This window comes from Anolis carolinensis, chromosome 4, assembly GCF_035594765.1.
Source record: "Anolis carolinensis isolate JA03-04 chromosome 4, rAnoCar3.1.pri, whole genome shotgun sequence".
NCBI lineage: Eukaryota > Metazoa > Chordata > Lepidosauria > Squamata > Dactyloidae > Anolis > Anolis carolinensis.
Window position 1 is genome coordinate 144718941 of NC_085844.1, and position 22649 is coordinate 144741589.

A 22649-nucleotide genomic window follows, 5' to 3' on the forward strand; every position below is an offset into this window, starting at 1 on the left:
TGGAAGAGCTCCCTCTTTCAGCTCCAGCTCCCCATGCGGGGACGCAAGAGAAGCTTCCCACAAGGATGGTAAAAACATCAAACAATCGGGCATCCCTGGGTAATGCCCTTGCAGATGGCCAATTCTCTCACACCAGAAGTGACTTGCAGTCTCTCAAGTCATTCCTGACATGAAAAAAATGTGAAAGTTTTCCAGAGGAGTCATCTTGTTCAGTGATGGGATGAACAGGGAAAAAAAGATAGAAACATTGCAGGAGAAGAAAGAAGTGAGGAATGGGCAGCAAAGAATATATCAACATAAAAAGAGAACAAATGCAATGAAAAGTAGTGAACTGTTAGATCTAGAATAGACATATTCCTATTCATGTATATAATAGAGCAAACCACCACCAGTCTTTGTTCAATTATTCCATCCACAGAATCCTAGAGTTGGAAGAGAACCCAAAGTCCACCTAGTCCAACCAGTAGTACATAATAAACAAAACTCCTGAGAGACAACCATCCAGCCTCTGCTGAAAAACCTCCAGAGGAGCCTCCACCACACACCAAGGCAGCATATTCCACTGTCAAACAGCTCTTATCATCTGGAAGTTTCCTATTGTTTAAGGTGGAACCCATTGCTCCATGTCCTAGCCTCCAGAGAAGCAGAAAATAAGCTTGCCTCTTCCTTAACATGATACCTTTAAACATAGCTATCATGACCCCTCTTAACCAATTTCTTATTGTATCATTTAGATTATCAAACAAAAGGCAATAATTTAGTATTTATGTTTCTAAGCTTTCTGGATGCCTTTTTTGAGTTGAAAAGTGGGATGCCCAGGCTTGGTTAACTAAATCTGGACTGGGTGACCCATGCCTGCCATTTTCATTATGAGAAAAAGATCTGTTGAGATAAAAGCATCTTGGACATCTTGGATATCCAGGGTCCAAAGATAAATCAGGATTGATTTATCTTAAGATGCAAAATTAGGTACCACATATCTAACGAAGCTACCAATGAATAGATGAGGATGAAGACACATACCACAGGCAATGGTGCCACTGTCGTATTATAATCAGCTCTCTCCTCCCTCTCCAAACTTGGCAGAAACTCAGTCTATTTTCCTGTCCTTTTTTTGGAGGGACTCTTTATGAATCAAGAATTAATATGAGTTCCATTTTAGAGAGAAAATTCTATTTTGCTTCAGAGGAAATGAATACCCCCCCCCCCCCCCCCCACTGCTGCCTGTTCTTTGCCAGCTCCTTGGAGTCACACAAACATATTGACACACCATTCTGCCATTTCTGAAACAAAAAGAAATAGCTGGGGAAGCTGAGATTTTCCTTCCATTTGTTTTAGCTGTAAAAGAATACACAGCTTCACCTGGGGACTATGCATAATTTCAGCCAGCTCTACACTACTGTTAAAAGAGTGTACGTAATACCCCATAGAAGAGGCCACAGTGAATAAAGAATAGCGTTGGGGGCTGCAGTATTTCTTTTTTTTGAAATGATCAAGAGAAAGAAAAGGAACTCTGACAAAACAGAACAATAACCCAACAACTTCACTTCTTGTAATTATCTCTAACCAGATAAGATTACAGGTACAATCTTGTGTCTACTGAAAGTAAACCATATTTTGTTCAGTAGAATGTACTCCCAGGAATATGAGCATAATAGAATTCTAGCCTTATTTTTTTTTTAAACCTGCAGAAATTGTGGGGGCTCTTAATTCATTCCACTATCTTCTCTTGTCAGAATGATATAAGAAGAGCTCTTTAGATGGGCAGTTGCAAGCATTCAGCAAGACTGTTCAGCATTAGTCCCATCTTAAGACTGTCCTCAGAAATGGCCAATCAGATGTCTCTGGAATGTCATTAGCAGGACATAATAAAAAAAGAAAACTGAAAAAAAAGACTTTTGCTTCTCCTTCTCCTTTCCCCATTTGTCCTCAGCTTGCTTCAACTGATGCAAATGGAGTTTAAAGTGAAATAGCACTTTGCACTCAACCGATGTAGCAGAGAAAAAAGAGACGAGGGATAGTCCTTCCCAGTAGGCTTCAGAAAAAGGTAAACTTCTGCAGCCACTTCAAGTTTGTGTGTTCATTTCATTAATAACTTTTGACATCTTGATCATATTCTAATGTTGCTTGGTTAGATATATCCTGGATTTCACCACTGAAATGTTAGAAGGTTTAAAGTGTGAATATATGCATCTCTTGAACAGTTAAATTAAATTTAACATTAAGAAAAATAAAGGTGAGTGGGACTCTCTCCTAAATTATGTTTCATAAGCAGAGCCCATTAGCAGAACTGGAAAAATTCCCCGCTTTCCTAATTAAACAGCAGACAAATAAAATGCATGTAAAAAAGGTAAAGGTTTCCCCTGACATTAAGTCCAGTCATGACCGACTCTGGGGGTTGGTGCTCATCTCCATTTTTAAGCCGAAGAGCCTGCGTTGTCCATAGACACCTCCAAAGTCATGTGGCCGGCATGACTGCATGGAACGCCGTTACCTTCCCGTCGGAGCAGTACCTATTGATCTACTCACATTGGCATTTTTTCTAACTGCTAGGTTGGCAGGAGCTGGAGCTAACAGCGGCCGCTCACGCCGCTCCCGGGGTTTGAACCTGGGACCTTTCGGTCTCCAGCTCAGTGCTTTAATGCACTTCGCCACCGGGGTTGTAAAATGCATGTACAGACATAGAAAGTTCTCACATCTTCTTTTTAGACTCTCATTAGCCTTTCTCTTGCCCGGAACAGACCCTACACTAAATAAAAGCAGAAAAATGGAAAGAGAAGAATAATTTCAATGATATCACACAAAAATCCTTCCCACATATGTTAACAATACAACAGCGATGCTAGCAATTGGGGACCTGATGGAAAAATTTGTGGGAAGAGACATAGAATTCTTATTTGGGGGCAATGCCTTCATTTTTGCCTCTCCTTCCAATAGCTAACACTGAGGAAGGAAAGCTGTGGACCCTTGACTATTACTGGTTTGTAATTTCCGTCATCAGAAACCATTAGCTGCTGTCCGGTAATGAACCTCCAGATTTTTTTTTTTTGCTAGTGAGTCCAACAATTCAGAATTCTAGAAGCTTCCGTCTCAAACATCTGGATGCAGCTAGTCATTGCAGCCAAACATTGATGAAATTCAATAGGTCCTGTAAGATACTAGATTCCACCATTGTCCTCAGCTCTGTTATCAGTGGAGTGGGGAGAACAGCATTCAATTATAAGAACCTTTGCCTGAAATCTGACATTTTACAGTCCAAAAGGAGGTTTATCCCTCCCTGAGACGAAAGAGGCCTCTCTTCTGATTGTGCTTTAACACAAGAAAATTAGATCTGAAATCATAAGTGACCTTTATCCTCCCCACCAGTCACTTTTCACATTCACAGTGTTTTCCTTAAGGGATTGTTATTGGAGCCTTTTCCAACTCCAGGCGTTGTGCTGAATGCTTGATAGCCAGACCAAAATGCAAACTCAGAGGCTACTTGGACCTTAAAGATCAAGGTCAATAACAATTCACTGGTAAGTTACATTAAATTCCTATTACACATTCACTACTGTCATTTCAGCACATTTTTGATGAGGATGTGGAACTGCCTGCTATGAATGTCATTTCTGCTTGTTTTCTAATGGCTTGCCTCTTTCTATTTATAGCACATCAGAACTCAGAGCTAAACACAATCTGAAACCATTTTCATTTTTAAAAATACACTAGCTGTGCCCGGCCACGCGTTGCTGTGGCGAAGAATGGTGGTATGGGAAATAAAGTATTGAGGAATTGGTGGTAGTTAATGTCAAGGGTAAATGTTTTCCCCTGACGTTAAGTCCAGTCATGTCTGATTCTGGGGGTTGGTGCTCATCTCCATTTCTAAGCCGAAGAGCCGTCATTGTCTGTAGACTCCTCCAAGGTCATGTGGGATGACTGCATGGAGCGGCGTTACCTTCCCACCGGAGCAGTACCTATTCATGCACTCACATTTACATGTTTTTGAACTTCTGGGTTGGCAGAAGCTGGGGCTAACAGTGGGGGCTCTGTCAGTTCCCCCAATTCAAACCTGCGGCCTTTCGGTCCAGAAGTTCAGCAGCTCAGCGCTTTAACATGCTGTGACATCAGGGGATATTATTTCCTAAAGATTGTGAATATACAATATTTCTGATTGTTTTGTTTTGTTTTTTTTTGTCTGTTGGAGGCAAGTATGAATGCTGCAATTAGGAAAAATGATTAGGATGTAATGGCCTTGCAGATTTAAAGCCTAGCTGTTTCCTCCCTGAGTGATTTTTTTGTTGGGAGGTGTTAGCTGGCCCTGATTGTTTCCTGTCTGGAATTACCTTGTTTTCAGAGTGGTGTTGTTTGCGATATTTTATATGCTTCCACTGTCTGTGGCCCTGAGAAAACAGAGGATTGGCCAGACTTTGATGATGGGAATCCTTTGTTGGGAGGTGTTAGCTGGCCCTGATTGTTTTCTGTGTGGAATTCCCCTATTTTCAGAGTGTTGTTCTTTATTTAGTGTTCTGATTTTAGAGATTGTATTGTTCTGTTTTATTATACCACATTAATTTTTATATATTCTGATTTTAGTGTTTTTGAATACTTGGAGCCAGATTGTATTCATTTTCACGGTTGATCGCAACACAATAATAATAATAATAATAATAATAATAATAATAATAATAATAATAGTAAGGATAGTAATGATAGTAATAATAATGACTTTGGTAATACATAGTGCTTCACTGCCTTCTCAGCTTCCTTTCTGGAAGAATCCTTTCTTGGGAGGTGTTAGCTGGCCCTGATTGTTTCCTTTGTGGAATTTCCAATTTCCTTGCTTTATTTACTTTCATTATTTCTTTATTTCTTTATTACTGTCCTGGTTTTAGAGATTATATTGTTCTGCATTATTCTATCCTAGAAATTATTTTATATCAAAGTAGAATCTCACTTATCCAACATTCGCTTATACAATATTCTGGATTATCCAACACAGTCTGCCTTTTCATAATCAATGTTTTTGTAGTCAGTGTTTCAAATTCATTGTGATATTTTACTGGTAAATTTGTAAATACAGTATAGTAGAGTCTTACTTATCCAACATAAGTGGGCTGGCAAAATGTTGGGTTACCGAATATGTTGGATAATAAGGAGGCGTTAAGGAAAAGCCTATTAAATATCAAATTAGGTTATGATTTTACAAATGAAACACCAAAACATCATGTTAGACAACAAATTTGGCAGAAAAAGTAGTTCAATACGCAGTAATGCTATGTAGTAATTACTGTATTTATGAATTTAGCACCAAAATATCACGATATATTGAAAGCATTGACTACAAAAATGCGTTGGATAATCCAGAATGTTAGATAAGCGAGTGTTGGATAAGTGAGACTCTACTGTAATTACTACATAGCATTACTGCGCATGGAACTACCTTTTCTGTCAAATTTATTGTATAATATGATGTTTTGGTGCTTAATTTGTATAACGATTACCTAATTTGATGTTTAATCAGCTTTTCCTGAATCCCTTCTTATTATCCAATATATTTACTTATCCTGCCGGCCTGTTTATGTTGGATAAGTGAGAGTCTACTGTATATTGATCATCTTATATTATCTGCTTAGAACTGGATTATATGAGGCCCCTTCTTCACAGTTGTATAAAATGCACACTGAAGTGGATTATATGGCAGTGTGGAGTCAAGATAATCCAGTGCAAAGCAGATAATATAAGATTATAAATGGGTTATATAGCTGTGTGGAAGGACCTTGAGTCTACACTGCCATATAATCCAGTGCAAATTAGATAATCTGTGGAAGAAGTCTAAGTGAGGCCTAAATCTGCCTGTCCCCTAACTGAAACCTGGCTGTCCCATGGTTGCTAGGCAACGAAGTGGGCAGAGATTAGCCCTCTAAACTGGCAGCAATTGGATAAAAACAATTATTGCTCTCCCTCTAATTAGGACTTTATTTTTCTTTTCTTTTTGTTGTATCAACCTAGAGGCGTGGATGATGGGTTGTGTTGTCAAATTTCGAGGTTGGGGGGCCTGTAGTTTTGTTGTTTTGTCCACTGCCCTGATGCCATCACTCTTTTATATATATAGATTGTACTTGTCTTACTTTTACAGGCATTGATGAGAGATGCCTAGAGGATTAGAATGGACTAAGATCACACTGGATACTATTTTACAGTTGTCAGTAGAACCCATGTCCATGGGCAGTAATCCTACTCTTGGGTTTAGTTCTCAGTTTATAGGTTTGGCCCTATACCTAATTCATCCATTAAATAGATCTCACACCTAGGGTAGCTCATTTAAAATTTGGAACAAAACCCAAAGCAGATTCATTGTCACACTGACATAGAAGTCATCTGCTACCAGTGCATGGCTGGGAAGATGTAATTCCACATTATCTCCATAGGAAAATATGAATACCTTGTAAGCTTATATTAATCTCATCTTTCTTTTTCACATCTTTGAATCAAATACCCCCTCTTTTTCAGAAGTAATCATAGTTAGCTCCCATTGGAGCCAGCACAATACAGACAAGCTCCCGTGTTCTGGGGAAAGCTTACGGAGACTCTTTCACCCTGGTTGGGAGTGGGGCCTTTGCTGGAAGTCACACAATGTCATGAGGCTCTGTCCCAAGACAGGGTAGAAGCATTCTAGGATGCTAAATTTACCCCGTCTGATGAGAACCTAGTATACACAGTTCGGTCCTGCAACAGAAAGGAATAGTCAGGTGAGACAGGAAAAGCAGATAGGATAAAGCTGACTCCATATAAGTCCAGTTGCTTCATTTATGTCCCATGATACTGGCCTCCAACTGGCAAAAAATCTAGAAACTCCCTGCATTGCTTTGATGTGGAAATGAGGGGGCTGTTACGCTGAACTAAAAACCATGATTGTGAATTACATTCTTGATCGGAGTCATTTCTTCTGAGTCATGTGCTGGACAGTTGGTCTTTATATAACACATGGTGTCCCTTCTTGCTCTGCAGCAAAGTATGAGGAGAAGCTTCACATTGCTCCTGCAAATGAATTGGTTCTCTGTCTTTGGCAATCTTTTGGAAATACAACATTTGTTCCCATCTGTCAGGCTGGCAATCTCCCTGCTCCCAACTTCCTTGGACTTCCCTTGACATAGCAGTGCCAACGTTGAAGAAATCATGAGCTTAAACAAGAAGAAGACAAATTAGGAATGAACTGGCTGGAAGTCCTTTTCAGTAAAAAAAATAAAATAAACTAACAGCACATCAACAAGGGAAATCAAGGACAGACTGACACATTTAGTGGTTTGTGTCACCTCTCATGCATTGCCTGCCTTGCTTGTTAACCAGGCAATAAATAATGAAAATAAATATGCCTCTTCAGGATTCGACATTACTCTTCAACACTCCAATTAGGAGTGAAGCAGAATTTAATATGGGAGCTTACACAACTTTCAGAACCCGGCTCTTTTCTCTGCAGGAGTTTCCTAACATGCAGGGATACTGTAGAGATCAGCATCTGCTAAGTACAGATGGAGAGATTGGAATACCCTGGATGCCTTTATTATTTCAACTGGAGAGGAACAAAAACAAATCCTGAAGAAAAACTGCTGAGTTCTTCTAATGATTGCATACATATGAGTCTAGAGACAAAAACATAGATCTCTTACACTGTATTCATACTTAGATATATTTATTCAGCGATAAATCTCATTTAACTCTAGGGAAATTACTCTTTAGTAAACACTTGACTGCTTAGCACAATCCTATAGTTGTTGTCTTATAAATACATTCCACTGTGTGTTCAGTGGATATTACTCCAAGGACCGTGATGCAAAATTCGACCCTTAGTCAGAAATGACCTAACTCAGAAAATATTACTGACAATCCCACTAGTGTGTACAATGGATTCTAGATTGATCCTGATGACATCATCTGATCTTGTACAGTGATACAAAGCTGTAAATAAATTGCATGTAAATTCATTTCCTAATTTCTAAGGAAGCATTCACAGTCTAAGCTACATAGACCACAACAGGCTCTTTTGTTTTGTCAAGTGTTACACATCCAAATGACAATAATGAAGAAGCAGTTTTATTATGGAGCATGTGTCATTGCATTTAAAACTTGCTTGTGTTTCGATGTTTGTGTATAAACAGCCCCAGAAACATGAAATACTGTTGTTTAGATGGCATGGTTTAGAGCAGGGGTCCCCAAACTAAGGCCCGGGGGCCGGATGCGGCCCTCCAAGGTCATTTACCTGGCCCCTGCCCTCAGTTTTTATAATAGAATATTTTATATCAGTTTTAATAATATAATATTGTATATACATATAATATTGATAGAAATATTATAATGTAATACAATGTAATACTAATAATAATACCATATAATAATATTAATTATATACTATATATTACATGTAATATTACTAATAATATTACAATATAGTGGTATAATTCAATATAGTAATATATAATGCTAATATTGTTCTATGCTAATAATATAATATATTGTATATAGATATAAATTGTAAGCCGCTCTGAGTCTCCTTCGGGGTGAGAAAAACAGGATATAAATGTAGCAAGTAAATAAATAATAAATAAATAAAATTTTGACTTAGGTTCGCCCAAAATCTGAAATGACTTGGAAGGCACACAACAACAATAATCCTAATTAACTTGACTATCTTGTTGGCCAGAAGCAGGTCCACACTTCCCATTGAAATCCTGATTGGTTTGAGTTGGTTAAAATTGTTTTTATTTTTAAATGTTGTATTTTTCTTTCGTTGTTGTTGTTTTTGCACTACAAATAAAACATATGCAGTGTGCATAGGAATTTGTTCATTTTTTTTCTTCAAATGATCATTCAGCCCCTCAACAGTCTGAAGGATTGGGGAACCGGCCCTCTGCTTTAAAAGTTTGGGGACCCCTGGTTTAGAGAGAGCTATGAAGTGTTACAATTAGTTGGTTTGGGCTAGGATTTGCCACTGACCCTGAACTAGGTGACCTACGACCAGTCATTGTCTTTTTCTTGATGATATGGTTGTGTACCTTCAAGTCATTTCTGACCAATAGCAACATTAAGGTGAACCTATAACAGGGGTTTCTTGATGAGAGTTGTTCAGAGAGGCATTGTCTTTCCTTTCCTCTGAGGCTGAGTGTATGTGATTTGCCCAAAGTTTCCATAGCTGAGTGGGAATTTGATACTTGATCTTCAGAGTCATCGTCTAATATTTCAGCTGCCTCCATATGCAGGCTCTCTTAGCATGAGCCCTTTCACAGGTTTTCAATCTCACTAGAGCTGAAAAATTAGACAAAGTGTATGCATCCTACAGCGGGTTAAATCCTTGTGCCTGCAGGACTGATGACTTGAAGGTTGGGTTGCTGACCTGAAGGTTGTCAGTTCGATTCCAACCCAGGGAGAGAATGGATGAGCTCCCTCTATCAGCTCTAGCTTCATGCAGGGACATAAGAGAGGCCTCACCCAAGGATGGTAAAAAAATCAAAAACATCCAGGCATCTCCTGGGCAATATCCTTGTAGATGGCCAATTCCTGGCGGGGTAAGGGCGCGTGGGCCACAGCGGGAATGTCCAGCCAGCCTGGCTGGGCCTTCACCGCGGCCTAGAAGGACTTTCCTGCCGCGCGCCCTGGCCCCGCCTCTCATGCCGCCTTCACCACGGCCTAGAAGGCCTAGAAGGACTTTCCCGCCACCTCCCTGCCTCCCGTGCCATGCGCCCTGGCCCCACCTCTCGTGCTGCATAATCTAAAATTGAGTTGCCATCCCACCTAAAACAAGTGTGTTTAGTCATTTCCAAGTAAATGGGAAGCTCTGGACACAATTGCTCCTCAACTCCAAAAACCCTTTCTACACACTTCGGAAACGAAGTCCCAAGGGCATCTGATACAAAGTACTTTTGCGTAATTTGATGGGCTCTGTGGGACTCCATCTTTAAATATCATTAAAGTGTATAGAAATGGGGGAAAGCCAGTGTCTGATGAGGTCCTTACATCTATATAAAAATAGATTTCTTTGGGCCTCAACTTCTAACCCTCCTTAATAGTCAGTAGCTGTACCATATTAAAGAGGTTTGTTCAGCTGCTGATTGGGATGCTACATGATGTTTCTAGTTCCTCCCACCAGTGAATGATCTGTGATATGAAATAATCAGAAGGAAGACCCCTGATGCAATTCCTCATTGCAGCCTTGCTCCCCAGCAGGTGCTAGAAAAATAATCTTGCTTTGCCCTGATTGTCAGCAGAACAGATGTCCATTGCTTGGGGCAGCTGATGACTGTTAAGGAAAGTTTGGGAGGGGTAATTATGATCATGGCAATAGTGCCACAATTGTGAATTATTCCATCCTGGAGCCATAACTCCAGGATATGAATCCGTAACTGAAATACAAGATGCCAGCATATTTTAAAGCATAAACATTATTTGAAAAGGGTGCTAAAATGCTTCAAAAAGTGTTGTTTGTTTGTTTGTTTTTTAAAAAAATACCCTCCTTCATGCAAGTGCAACAGTTCCAGTTTGTGTGTGTGTGTGTTTGCATATAACAGTAAAGGAAGCCTAAGTGCACATTACATATTTAACACAGTGTGTAGTTTAGCTCTTAGGAGCACTTGCCCAGATGAATGAATGTAGAGTGCTCACTATGGGAACAGAAAATGGAGGGACATAAAATAAACATTTATTTTTAAAAGATCTGTTTAAAAAGCACCTGGTGGACCAGTACAATACACGCTTGGCTCATTTGGTACCTGAAACCAATACAGACTCTCTGTCTGCATTAACTTCACTCTCTGCCGTGCCCTGTGAAATGATAATTGGGTATAAAAACCAATGTAAAGTGACTGTCAGTATACTAATGTTGGGGGATTCGTGTACTCCTGAGCCCTTCCGTACTTGAGGAAAGCAGTTCTCCAAGGCCAACTGAGACTCACAGTCTATTTGCACAAGTTATACAGAGAGGGACATAAGTAAGAAAACAGATATGGAGAAGATGTACATATTTGTTCTATATTTTGCCATAGGGAAAATTCAAAGAAAGCACAATATAATGTTGAAACCATTAGCAATTCAGGGTTAGAAACTTGCTTTCCCTGTGGTTTCTGTACTGGTTTTATTTTTAAAATGGGTGATTTTTTAAAAAGTTTTTGAGATGTTTTACTATTTTTAAGAATGATGTCTGGGAAAGGTGGAATAAAATGGTTGAACCGCTGAGTAAATGAATGATTTAGCTCATTCTACTCAGGTTCAAGGTGTATGAATTACTAGCTGGTCTCTTCAAATGGTCTCTTCACATGCTCAGTGAGTGCATTTTTTAAACTGAAGGCATTGTTAACCCAAGCCTGGAACACATATTTTAGTTCATGCAGAGCTAGTATTTCCTCAAGGATAAGGTATCCCTCAAAAAGAATAGTTAAGACTGCAGGGATGGTTGGACAAGCCCTGTGGCATTTCTCAAGCATGGAGGAACTGGAGTTGAAGCAATTGAAAAAGGAGACTATACTTCTGGTTTTTAAATAGCTGTGTAGAATAGAATGCTTCTGTAGGGGTAGTTTGTAATGACATATCGCTCCTGCCAAAATACATTTTTTGCTCAACAGAGCAGCCCTGTCCTGTGTTTAACCCACTTCCCTGAGGGAAAAATCTGGGCATCTTCCCAATTCAATTCATACTCTCCAAAATTTCACAGATGGATTCCAGAACATGTGTGGCCAAGTAATATCAGAGTTTAGTCAAGATGGCAAAAGGAATTACTGTAATGATGAAAAACAAACAAGCTGAGAGAGGCTGCAGCAGACTGCTTCTGCCTGAGCCTTCAGGAAAGGGCAAGATATCATTCTTTCTTCTGTTTTTCTTCTTTTTTTTGGTGGAATTAACCAAATTTAAAGGGTTTTTGCACTTTGAACTCATGTACTTTGGGCCAAAGAGGAAGAGAGAAAAAAAATGGGACATTTGAAAAAGAGCAGAAAAGATGCCATAGTAAAGGTTGCATTAGGGTTGTCTATGTCAAATCGGGACAGTTGAAGATTATGTCAACTGCACACCTGAAAGCTTTCATAGCAAGCTACCATGGCTGACACTTAACATATCACAAGAAAGAAAGAAAGAAAGAAAGAAAGAAAGAAAGAAAGAAAGAAAGAAAGAAAGAAAGAAAGAAAGAAAGAAAGGGGAAAATCTCTTCATTTATTATTAATAAAATAAAAGATAACCATCACCAAATGTTTCAGCATTGCAACACTTACTATGTCCCTTTGCACACACTGAAAGTGTTTCCTTCCGCTTCATAGTATGAAAAGCAAGAGATCGAGCTTTAGCACAAAAGGAGAATCAAGGCATGGCCCAATTTTGCAGCAAGGGAAAACAAACCTGCTTATGTAAGCCTCTGAATGAAAATTGCACTCCAATGAGATGGTTTGGATAAGGATCAGCCAGTTGCATCTTTGCCTCCTTCCCAGCCTGGAAGCAATACGGTAGCAGCTCACACAGTCAGACACTTTGAGTTTCAAAGGCTTTATCCAGAGGGGTGCAGATGAACCATCCATATGTATTTTATGTCAAATGGTTTCAAAAATATAAACTAATAGAACCAACTTGGGATCTTGTACCTAAAAATAATTACAGAAATCATTCTCTCTGTCATCTGATGGGCCCTGAATTAAAAGAGCTGTCAGAAAGCATCCAGTCATGCTGCCACAGCTCCATCTCTCTCATAGAATTTGGGGCAATTTGCTTTGGCTTTCCCAAGGGATACAGTCGAAGGTGGCAGTTTTCTTCAGGGGGTTTATGCTGTCACTGGGAGAACTGTGGTATTCTGAAGAAAGGGAGACCTCTTGTTCACTCCAGCTCGTCCCTCTCTCTTAGGGAACGTAATGCCATAATATAGCACTGAGAATGTCTGTATCCATAGCATGACCTTCATGAAATATGTGTATTGTTGAATTCACTCTCTCATAAAGGCATGTAAATCAGTGCTGGTGCCAACCTTGTGTACCTCGGGCCTACACAATTCCTGCTCCAGCAATATAGAGACAGTGCTGTATCACTTCCACTTGCTAGGTACCTGCTTGGTACCTATCCTATTATCCCTTTTTCCCATCAAACTTACTTGAGAGGGTGGTAGGACAGAGAGAAGGACTTGCCTAGATGATCTTAGGGTTATAAAAAGCTCATAGAGAGAGATATGGTCCTTCAAATAACCTGGGCTCAGGAGCCCCCAGTGGTGCAATGGGTTAAACCCTTGTGCTGGCAGGACTGATGACTTGAAGGTTGGGTTGCTGACCTAAAGGTTGCTGGTTCAAATCCAACCCAGGGAGAGTACGGATGAGTTCCCTGTATCAGCTCCAGCTCCATGCGGGGACATGAGAGAAGTCTCCCACAAGGATGGTAAAAACATCAAAAACATTTGCTTGTCCCCTGGGCAATGTCCTTGCAGACAGCCAATTATCTCACACCAGAAGCAACTTGAAGTTTCTCAAGTCGCTCCTGACACAACAACAACAACAAAAACCCTGGGCTCAAGCCATATAGGATTGACGCAATGTGTTTTTGCTGCAGGAAGTAACATCCAACATGGTGTCCATGCTGACCCTGTTCTATATGAAAAATGGTTGAATTCTACATCACCACATAAAATGAGACAGTGTCCTCCAACATATCCAAGCTACCAGGCTAATTTAAAGTGACCAGGATAGTGACATATACAACTCCATCCTACAATAGAGAGGAACAGCTAAGGAGAACTCCTGTCCGGTACCGATGTCTTCTACATTTGGCTCTGTGACATTAGTATCACCCCAACTACCTCTAGGGCTAGCTGTGTTCATGGTTCCCCTTGTTTAATTTGTACCAAGTGAGCAATAAAAAGTAGTTTTCTCAGCCTTAGTCTGTATGCTGGGTTTTTTTCAGGGCAAGGCCATGTACCATTTTTGTTCCAGCCATAAGTGAACGTGTCTGTCAGAAACAGAGAGGCCTTCAACAGCCATATTAGGAAGGACTCCACAAACCTAAGGCTTCATCAGCTCCAGCTTGCTTTAGCTTGAGCATCATAACTTGGGTCACTGATGCATGTGCAGAGTCACAAACTATATATCTATATCTATATATCTCCAGAAAATTCATGTGTGTTCCATCTTCACATTTTATTTTAACATTTAGTTGAAGTCAGGCATTTAGAGAAGATGCTGTGGAGATCACTTGGAACATTTAAGTTAATACAGATATATGAAATCATATATGTTTCGCTATAGTTCAGAAAGAAGTCAGCACTATTGCTGGTATGTCAATTCAGCTATTGCTTCAGAAGGTTAATTTTTGTTAATTCATGCCTATGATTGACATTGCCCAGTATATAACTACCAATTGACAGTTCAATACCATTACAGAGACTGACATTTTTCAGTACTTGTGTTTGTGTTGATGAATTTGCTTTGGTGATTCAGAATCACCATTTTGCCTTGAAGGTAAACTGTAAATCCTTCATGTTTTACTAAACTTCTTTTGTTGTTGTTCAACCAGCCAACTATTAGCAGAGCCATTATGTTTCCTATTTAAATGCTATTGCATTTTATTGTTTACAGTCACAGTCACACCTTCAAGCATCATTTGATACACTTACTTATGCTTGAAATATATGACTTACAACATATTTTGTTTTACAGTCTCACTGTACACAGTGGAACTCATTTTTGTAGGAATAATTATCAGAATTTGAGAGATCTACAATATATCATCCCATTCCATTATTCTGTCTCCAAAGAAGCCTTTTTTGTCAGTTTGATATTACAACTTAGTGTCTGGTAAGATATTTTAAATTTATATTAAATGATGTAGTATAAGCCTAAATAAACATTGTTATTTTTTAAACTATTTTGAGATGTGCTTGCATACATCTTTGCAAATCAATAAAAATATTGCAGAGCATAAGTAATCTCCTCATTTCCTTTCCTATTTACCCTATCCCATATTATCCCAGTTGTCTCTCTGACACTTGTCCATGCACTTTATTAAAAAGCCTTGAAATCGTGTATTTTTATATGCCCGACCCCTTTTTATCTATAGCGGTTGATGTTTGTATCATTACCTCATTTGTCTTGGTTATTACATGTTTTTTGTATACTATGTTTTAATTGCTTATTTTATTTGATTGTTGTATCATTGTTTTTACTCTAGATCATTGTAACTGTTATAGTTTGTTTCTGTTTCGGGCTTGGCCCCATGTTAGCTGCCCCGAGTCCCTTCAGGGAGATGGTGGCGGGATAGAAAAATAACGTATTATTATTTTTTATTATTATCTCCCTTCACTGTTTACAGAAGTATAATAAGAACCCCTTATCAATAAACTCAATATCCACAGTTTCAGTTAAGTAAAGGTAAAGGTTTCCCCTGACGTTAAGTCCAGTCATGTCTGACTCTTGGGGTTGGTGCTCATCTCCATTTCTAAGCCAAAGAGCCGGCGTTGTCCGTAAACACCTCCAAGGTCATGTGGCCAGCATGACTGCATGGAACGCTGTTACCTTCCCGCTGGAGCAGTACCTATTGATCTACTCACATTGGCATGTTTTCAAACTGCTAGGTTGGCAGAAGCTGGAGCTAATAGCGGGCGCTCACTCCGCTCCTGGGATTTGAACCTGCGACCTTTCGGTCTGCAAGTTCAGCAGCTCAGTGCTTTAACACACTTCACCACAGGGGCTCACACTTAAAAAAATTCCTCTCCTTGAAAGTGTTTTAGTGCCTCTCTATATCCTCCAGTGTGATTCTATGTTTGTTTGTTTTTTGTACCAAGTAAACAATACAATGATATTGGAGGATCTAGAGAGGCCCATAAATGTGCTTCAAACAAAGCATAATCAAAACATAGACTCTATGTTTTGATTATAGTTTGTTTGAAACACATTTATGGGCCTCTCTAGGTCCTCCAGGATGTGAGCACATCTCAAAGTAGTTTCTATAATATACAATTTCAGGTATATATGGCAGCTCTTGGAATGTATCACCTGCAGATACAGGAGTCATACTGAACAGAGAACAAGGTATTATTTTTGAAAGTATAGGTGCTTTTCTCTCTGAAATATCTGGGGAATTCTGGAGAAGCCAGAAAGGTATGCCTTAAATGATGGCAGGACAATATTGCATGTCTGAGGGAAGAGGGAGAATTCTGTTCATGGCTTGGGGAGCTGTTAAACTTAATAAAATTATGTAGTTCCCCAATGTTGTTAAGTGCTCTAGCATAATCAGTGTTAAAGAATACTGGGAATTTCATCCCAATAATATCTGAAAGTTCATACAATTCTGGCCCTGATGTAATTTTGAGTTATTTCTTCAAAAAAATTTCACAACAAACCATGTTTGTTGTGAATTGGTTTGTCATTTCTTCTTTTTCTGAAGGCCTTTAACATCTGTGTGGCAGACAGGTACAACTGTGTTCTCACAACAGAGTAAATTCTTATGCCCATGGGATTTGGCCGGTTTGAATAAGAAAGAATGATTTTTTTTCTTGTCATTATCAAATGGTGGCTGTGAATAAAAGTCATAGATTTCTTCATAAACACAGCTGAAACAGTCTGAGAATTTAAATGAATAAAGGAAATTAAAATGAAACTGACAGATCTGCATTGCCCTAACATCGCCTCACTTACTTGAAATGTACATCAACTGATCAACACTGTAATTCGGAACAAGCAAGATCTTTATTTGATTTATTTATTGACAAAAATTGCCAACACTCAAACATTTCTCACACATGGGGCAGAGAGAACATGAAATAAAAAAGGAAATCAAAACTGAATTTACACATCCATAACAGTATTTCAGGGAAGAGCGTGCTAATGTTTCGCTGCTCCCCACTATTATGACTGCAATATACTTGTGCAAAAAAGTTGTCATCAGTTTGGTGGTCCTGACTTTTCGAACATTAAGGGTAGCAAATCCATTAAGCAAAGTTCCCTTCTTTTTCTCTAATGCTTGATGAATCAGTTCAGATAGCAGAAAGATAACATTAGCAGGTTATTACTTCCATACTTCACAGTTGCAAATTGGTCACTTACTCTTTTCTTTCAATTGCTTGGGCATAACAGCTCGCATGAAGGCAATGCAAGAAGAACCAGCAAAGTGACAGTAGTGATTAAACGGGAAAGTACTGATATATTCTAAAGCAGAATAATTGAGAAATTCAAGAGCTTTTCTCCTTTTCTTTTTCCCCAATCACTGTTCTCAAACTTCACTTTTGCTATCCAACTATCCAAGCTCAGTTAAGACTTTCAAGCTCTTCAAACTGCCCTTTTGGGCTGTGCCATTTTTCTAGCAGTTGCTGGCTAAAGGGAAAGTGAGTGGGGCAGCTCATTACACGCCATGTGCACGTCCCCATCAGATGGGAGAAAAGGCAGCAACATGTGGCAACGTGCATTGCTCAACCACTCTTTTCTCCATTATATGCAGAAAACATAGAATCATAGAATCATAGAATAGTAGAGTTGGAAGAGACCACATGGGCCATCTAGTCCAACCCCCTGCTAAGAAGCAGGAAATCGCATTCAAAGCACCCCCGACAGATGGCCATCCAGCCTCTGCTTAAAAGCCTCCAAGGAAGGAGCCTCCACCACGGCCCCGGGGAGAGAGTTCCACTGTCGAACAGCTCTCACAGTGAGGAAGTTCTTCCTGATGTTCAGGTGGAATCTCCTTTCCTGTAGTTTGAGACAACAAACGCGAGGAAAGTGTGGGTAGCTCCATTGAAGCTACGCAAAATACACTTTCCTCTCTGGAGTGGTGGAGGAAGCACATTTCAGCACTTCCCCTCCACTTTGGGAGGAATGTGGGTGGGGCCTGCCATGCATCATGTGATGGCCCATGGCAGGCCTCTTCCTTGCCATAATTAAAAGCAGCAAAACGGGGCAAAAATGCCCCATGTGAAGAAGTCCTTAGACAAGCTCCAACTAAAAACCAAGGTAATTCTGGCAGCACCCCCAGTCTACCCAACATCAACAAATGCAAAGGCACATCTTTCATGTGTTTTCCCCAGGAATTCAGCCAACAAGGTAATGCAAATTTTGATAATCCTAATAGTGTCTCCCAACATCTAGTGTAACCTGGGAGGGTATCATACAGAATGAAAGATAATTGAGATATCTACACATCTGAAGAGAAGCAGGTTCCAACTCTATAGATGCAATCATACTGACTTGGAGCCCTATTCGATGGCCTACAGGGGAATGAGGCCACCAGTGGGAGTTGGGCATAGGCTCCTGAGAGGGGAGGATGGACTGGGGGGAGCTATTTAAGAAAGGCAGCTCCCATTCCCTATCTCTCCAATCTTGCTGTTGACCCACTCACCTCTGCAGCAATGTAATTCTGACTAGTCACCTAGGGAATGGGTATGCATTTTTCCCTGTTAAAAGGGCTATTTTTGTCTATCCCACACTGTGAGCTGGGGACTGGGGAATTGGTTTTTGGTGTGATTTTTAATTAGGTTTGGGTAACTGGCAGGTTTTGGTGGTTATGGAAATTGGTGAACACCCATGTAGCCGCTTTAGGGCAGGAGTCCACTGAAATTGCCTCTTTGGTTCTTGGGACTAGGGAGGTGAGAATAGAGACCCTGAGACTTACTCTCCCAATTTTAGGGCTTGGGACATGGGAGTTGGGAAGGGGGAGACCTCTGGGAAACCTTCTAAGTGAGGGTGGTCTCGAAAACAGCGCAGGTTTGGCTTTACCTTGGAGCTCTGGTGTCTTTGCCCAGGGAGGTTAAGAGGATACCTGGGCAAATACCTGGGCAAAGACAGTAGGTATCCTCTACTGCTGGTACCTTCTTCATATCTGTTGTGGCTCAGCCATCATGGCCCAGGTTTCATCGAGAGTTAGAGTTAGAAACAGGCAATGGAGGCAATGGAATTTGAGGGCATTACTGCTTCAGTTCCAGGCCCCATGGCCTTGCAGGTGCCGGATATTGTGGAATCACAGGATCTGCTAATTGACCAACATTCCAAAATCTCTCCAGTGTTACCCATACCAGATGGTACAGACTTGGGGGAGAATGGAACTTTTAATCGGAGAGATTTTGTTACAAAAGACAGGAGCAGGAAACAAGGAGTAAGAAGAAGTCGGAGACTCACTCTCAAATTGGATAATGATTAAGTTTCCCATGGGAACTTTGTGGGTCCTGTACTTCCTAATTCTTGCAGATTTGGGATTCTGTTAAAAGTACTCCTCACGCTATTCTCATTGTGGTGTCAACTTTGCCTTTCCTCGGAAGAGGTTCCAGTTTCCAGTTCCTTGCCTTGTCTCCTGAATCCGTGCCGAGTTCCCAGTTCCAGGCGAGCCACGTTGAGCCACGACTCCTGAGTAGACCTTGCCTTGTTACTGTGACTTCCTTGTTCCTGAATCAAGATTGACTCTGCTTTGTTTACCTTGCTACCTTGATTTTGCTACAGAACTTTTCAAGTGGATTTGCAGCACTTTGTTCCTGCTATTGCTTCATGGACACACTTTGATCTTTTAAAGGAAGCTATCGAGCTTCACTTGTGGATTACAAACTGGACATTGATAAACTCTTTCTGAATTTTAATAGACTATATATTATGGACTGTTCCTAACTCTGACTTCCCACCTTAGCGCATATATATATATATATATATATATATATATATATATATATACTCTGCTTCAATAAACAGCTTGTGTGTTATATTGGTTCCTGCCTGGTTTTTGGGTGCTCGCACGATCTTGGGGTGCAACAATATCACTACATTCTCTCCCCCTTTTTGGTTATGGATATCTCTGGTTCACAGTTATAATAACTAGCTCAATGAAGATGGCCCAGTTCTCATATAGTTTCATTATTTCACTAGTGGATCATTAAAGATCAATGGCGGCATATACATTCCATGCTGATGACAAAGTAAATTCACCCCAAGCTTTAGTGTTTTAAAGAAGATTTTTAAAACAGGCTCAGCACTTTGGATAGCTCATTCAAAACCAAGAGTGACAAGCTAATCACTACTTTCAAGATCTGGCCTCAATAGAGGAGGTCCATTCTCAGATTATGTAAGTAAGTATATATGTAGTTCACAGAATGCTACAATTGGAAAACATAACAAGGGCCATCTAGTCCAACATATGCCACACAGCAATACACACTAGAGCAATCTTTGGGCCCTGTGCTGAGTCAAAGATCAAATTGACTAAATAATGGACAAATAATTGAGCAAATACATAAAATGTGGCTCCAAAATTTTATCTATGTCATCTCTTGAATACAAAAGACTATACTGCACTACTGTGGAACAATTGCTTTCTTTTTTTGTAAAATTAATTCTTCTTTTGCCATTCTGGCCATAACCACTGCTAACATGGTCTAGGGATCATGGAAGTTGTAGACAAAAGTATCTGGAAAATTGAGGCAGAGTGCTTTAAATACTTATTTTGACTGTGGCTTGTGGGATTCTGCCTCCCAAATTAAGTGGCATGGATGAGGTATTAAGGAGCTTTGGACCCAATTTATCTTAAGCCATGTTGTGTCAATCAATTAATGATGCAGCTAACCAATTTTAGACCCTATACTTTATTGTTCAAAAGTGTTTCCAACTGAGACAGTCATATCCATTACTCCACATAACTGTCAGTCTCTATTCCCAGTCACCCTGCAGAACATTGCCATTCCTTATTTCAACATTCCTAAAGAATCCAACAAAAATAGGCCAAGGTCCCACATTGTGTTTGCATCACATAATTCTACACTCACATGGTTACATTTTGGTAATGCTACACCATACTTCAACAGCATACTTAGCATTATGCAATTAATTGGTAACTACCAATGGGTTTGCTTATTGTTCTGTTATGTACTAGGGGATGTAAAAGAACCATGAATAAAGTGCTACAATGAAAGGCATTGGAACTATCCAAAACTGTGGAATATATGCCTGGAGTCCTGTTGCTTTGTTCATGTTTGCCATTGTGTGTGTGTTTAGTTATGACTAATAATTGCTCTATCATGGCATGATCTTAGCAAGGTTTATTAAGACAATTTTGCCATTGCATTTCTCAATGCCCCCATTTTATCCATTGATGGTGATCAGGGCCGGTCGGAGATAAATTTAAATATTAAGCGGGGGCGCTGAAAAGCGCCCCCCGCCGGCCCCGCCTCCTGCGCCCTGGCCCCGCCTCCCAACCAGCGTGCCCTGGCCCCGCCTCCCGCGCTGCGTGGGAGGCGGGGCCAGGGCACGCTGGGTGGAAGGCGGGGCCAGGGTTGGCCCCGCCTCCCATGCTATTCGCCCTGGCCCCGCCTCCCACGCAGCGTGGGAGGCGAGGCCAGGGTTGGAAAGAGGGAGGCTTCGCCGCCCGGGGAGGGGAGGAGGGATCGCCTCCTCCCCTCCCCGGGCGGCGAAAGAAGCAGGCTTCGCCGCCCGGGGAGGGAAGGAGGGATCGCCTCCTCCCCTCCCCGGGCGGCGAAAGAAGCAGGCTTCGCCGCCCGGGGAGGGAAGGAGGGATCGCCTCCTCCCCTCCCCGGGCGGCGAAAGAAGCAGGCTTCGCCGCCCGGGGAGGGGAGGAGGGATCGCCTCCTCCCCTCCCCGGGCGGCGAAAGGAGCAGGCTTCGCCGCCCGGGGAGGGAAGGAGGGATCGCCTCCTCCCCTCCCCGGGCGGCGAAAGGAGCAGGCTTCGCCGCCCGGGGAGGGAAGGAGGGATCGCCTCCTCCCCTCCCCGGGCGGCGAAAGGAGCAGGCTTCGCCACCCTGGGAGGGAAGGAGGGATCGCCTCCTCCCCTCCCCGGGCGGCGAAAGGAGCAGGCTTCGCCGCCCGGGGAGGGAAGGAGGGATCGCCTCCTCCCCTCCCCGGGCGGCGAAAGGAGCAGGCTTCGCCGCCCGGGGAGGGAAGGAGGGATCGCCTCCTCCCCTCCCCGGGCGGCGAAAGGAGCAGGCTTCGCCGCCCGGGGAGGGAAGGAGGGATCGCCTCCCCCCCCCCGGGCGGCGAAAGGAGCAGGCTTCGCCTCCCGGGGAGGGAAGGAGGGATCGCCTCCTCCCCTCCCCGGGCGGCGAAAGAAGCAGGCTTCGCCGCCCGGGGAGGGAAGGAGGGATCGCCTCCTCCCCTCCCCGGGCGGCGAAAGAAGCAGGCTTCGCCGCCCGGGGAGGGGAGGAGGGATCGCCTCCTCCCCTCCCCGGGCGGCGAAAGGAGCAGGCTTCGCCGCCCGGGGAGGGAAGGAGGGATCGCCTCCTCCCCTCCCCGGGCGGCGAAAGGAGCAGGCTTCGCCGCCCGGGGAGGGAAGGAGGGATCGCCTCCTCCCCTCCCCGGGCGGCGAAAGGAGCAGGCTTCGCCACCCTGGGAGGGAAGGAGGGATCGCCTCCTCCCCTCCCCGGGCGGCGAAAGGAGCAGGCTTCGCCGCCCGGGGAGGGAAGGAGGGATCGCCTCCTCCCCTCCCCGGGCGGCGAAAGGAGCAGGCTTCGCCGCCCGGGGAGGGAAGGAGGGATCGCCTCCTCCCCTCCCCGGGCGGCGAAAGGAGCAGGCTTCGCCGCCCGGGGAGGGAAGGAGGGATCGCCTCCCCCCCCCCGGGCGGCGAAAGGAGCAGGCTTCGCCTCCCGGGGAGGGAAGGAGGGATCGCCTCCCCCCCCCCGGGCGGCGAAAGGAGCAGGCTTCGCCTCCCGGGGAGGGAAGGAGGAATCGCCTCCTCCCCTCCCC

At 42.3% G+C, this 22649-nt stretch overlaps 1 long non-coding RNA gene across 1 annotated transcript in view; it reads right to left on the bottom strand.

Annotated features, from left to right (window-relative positions):
- Positions 1 to 1208: 1208 nt before the first annotated feature.
- Positions 1209 to 22649, bottom strand: part of LOC103278637 (uncharacterized) — a 39769-nt gene continuing 18328 nt past the window's right edge. Inside the window, exon 5 of the long non-coding RNA XR_010005302.1 lies at positions 1209 to 2155. This is a non-coding gene — a long non-coding RNA (uncharacterized LOC103278637). The remainder of the gene's footprint in view (positions 2156 to 22649) is intronic.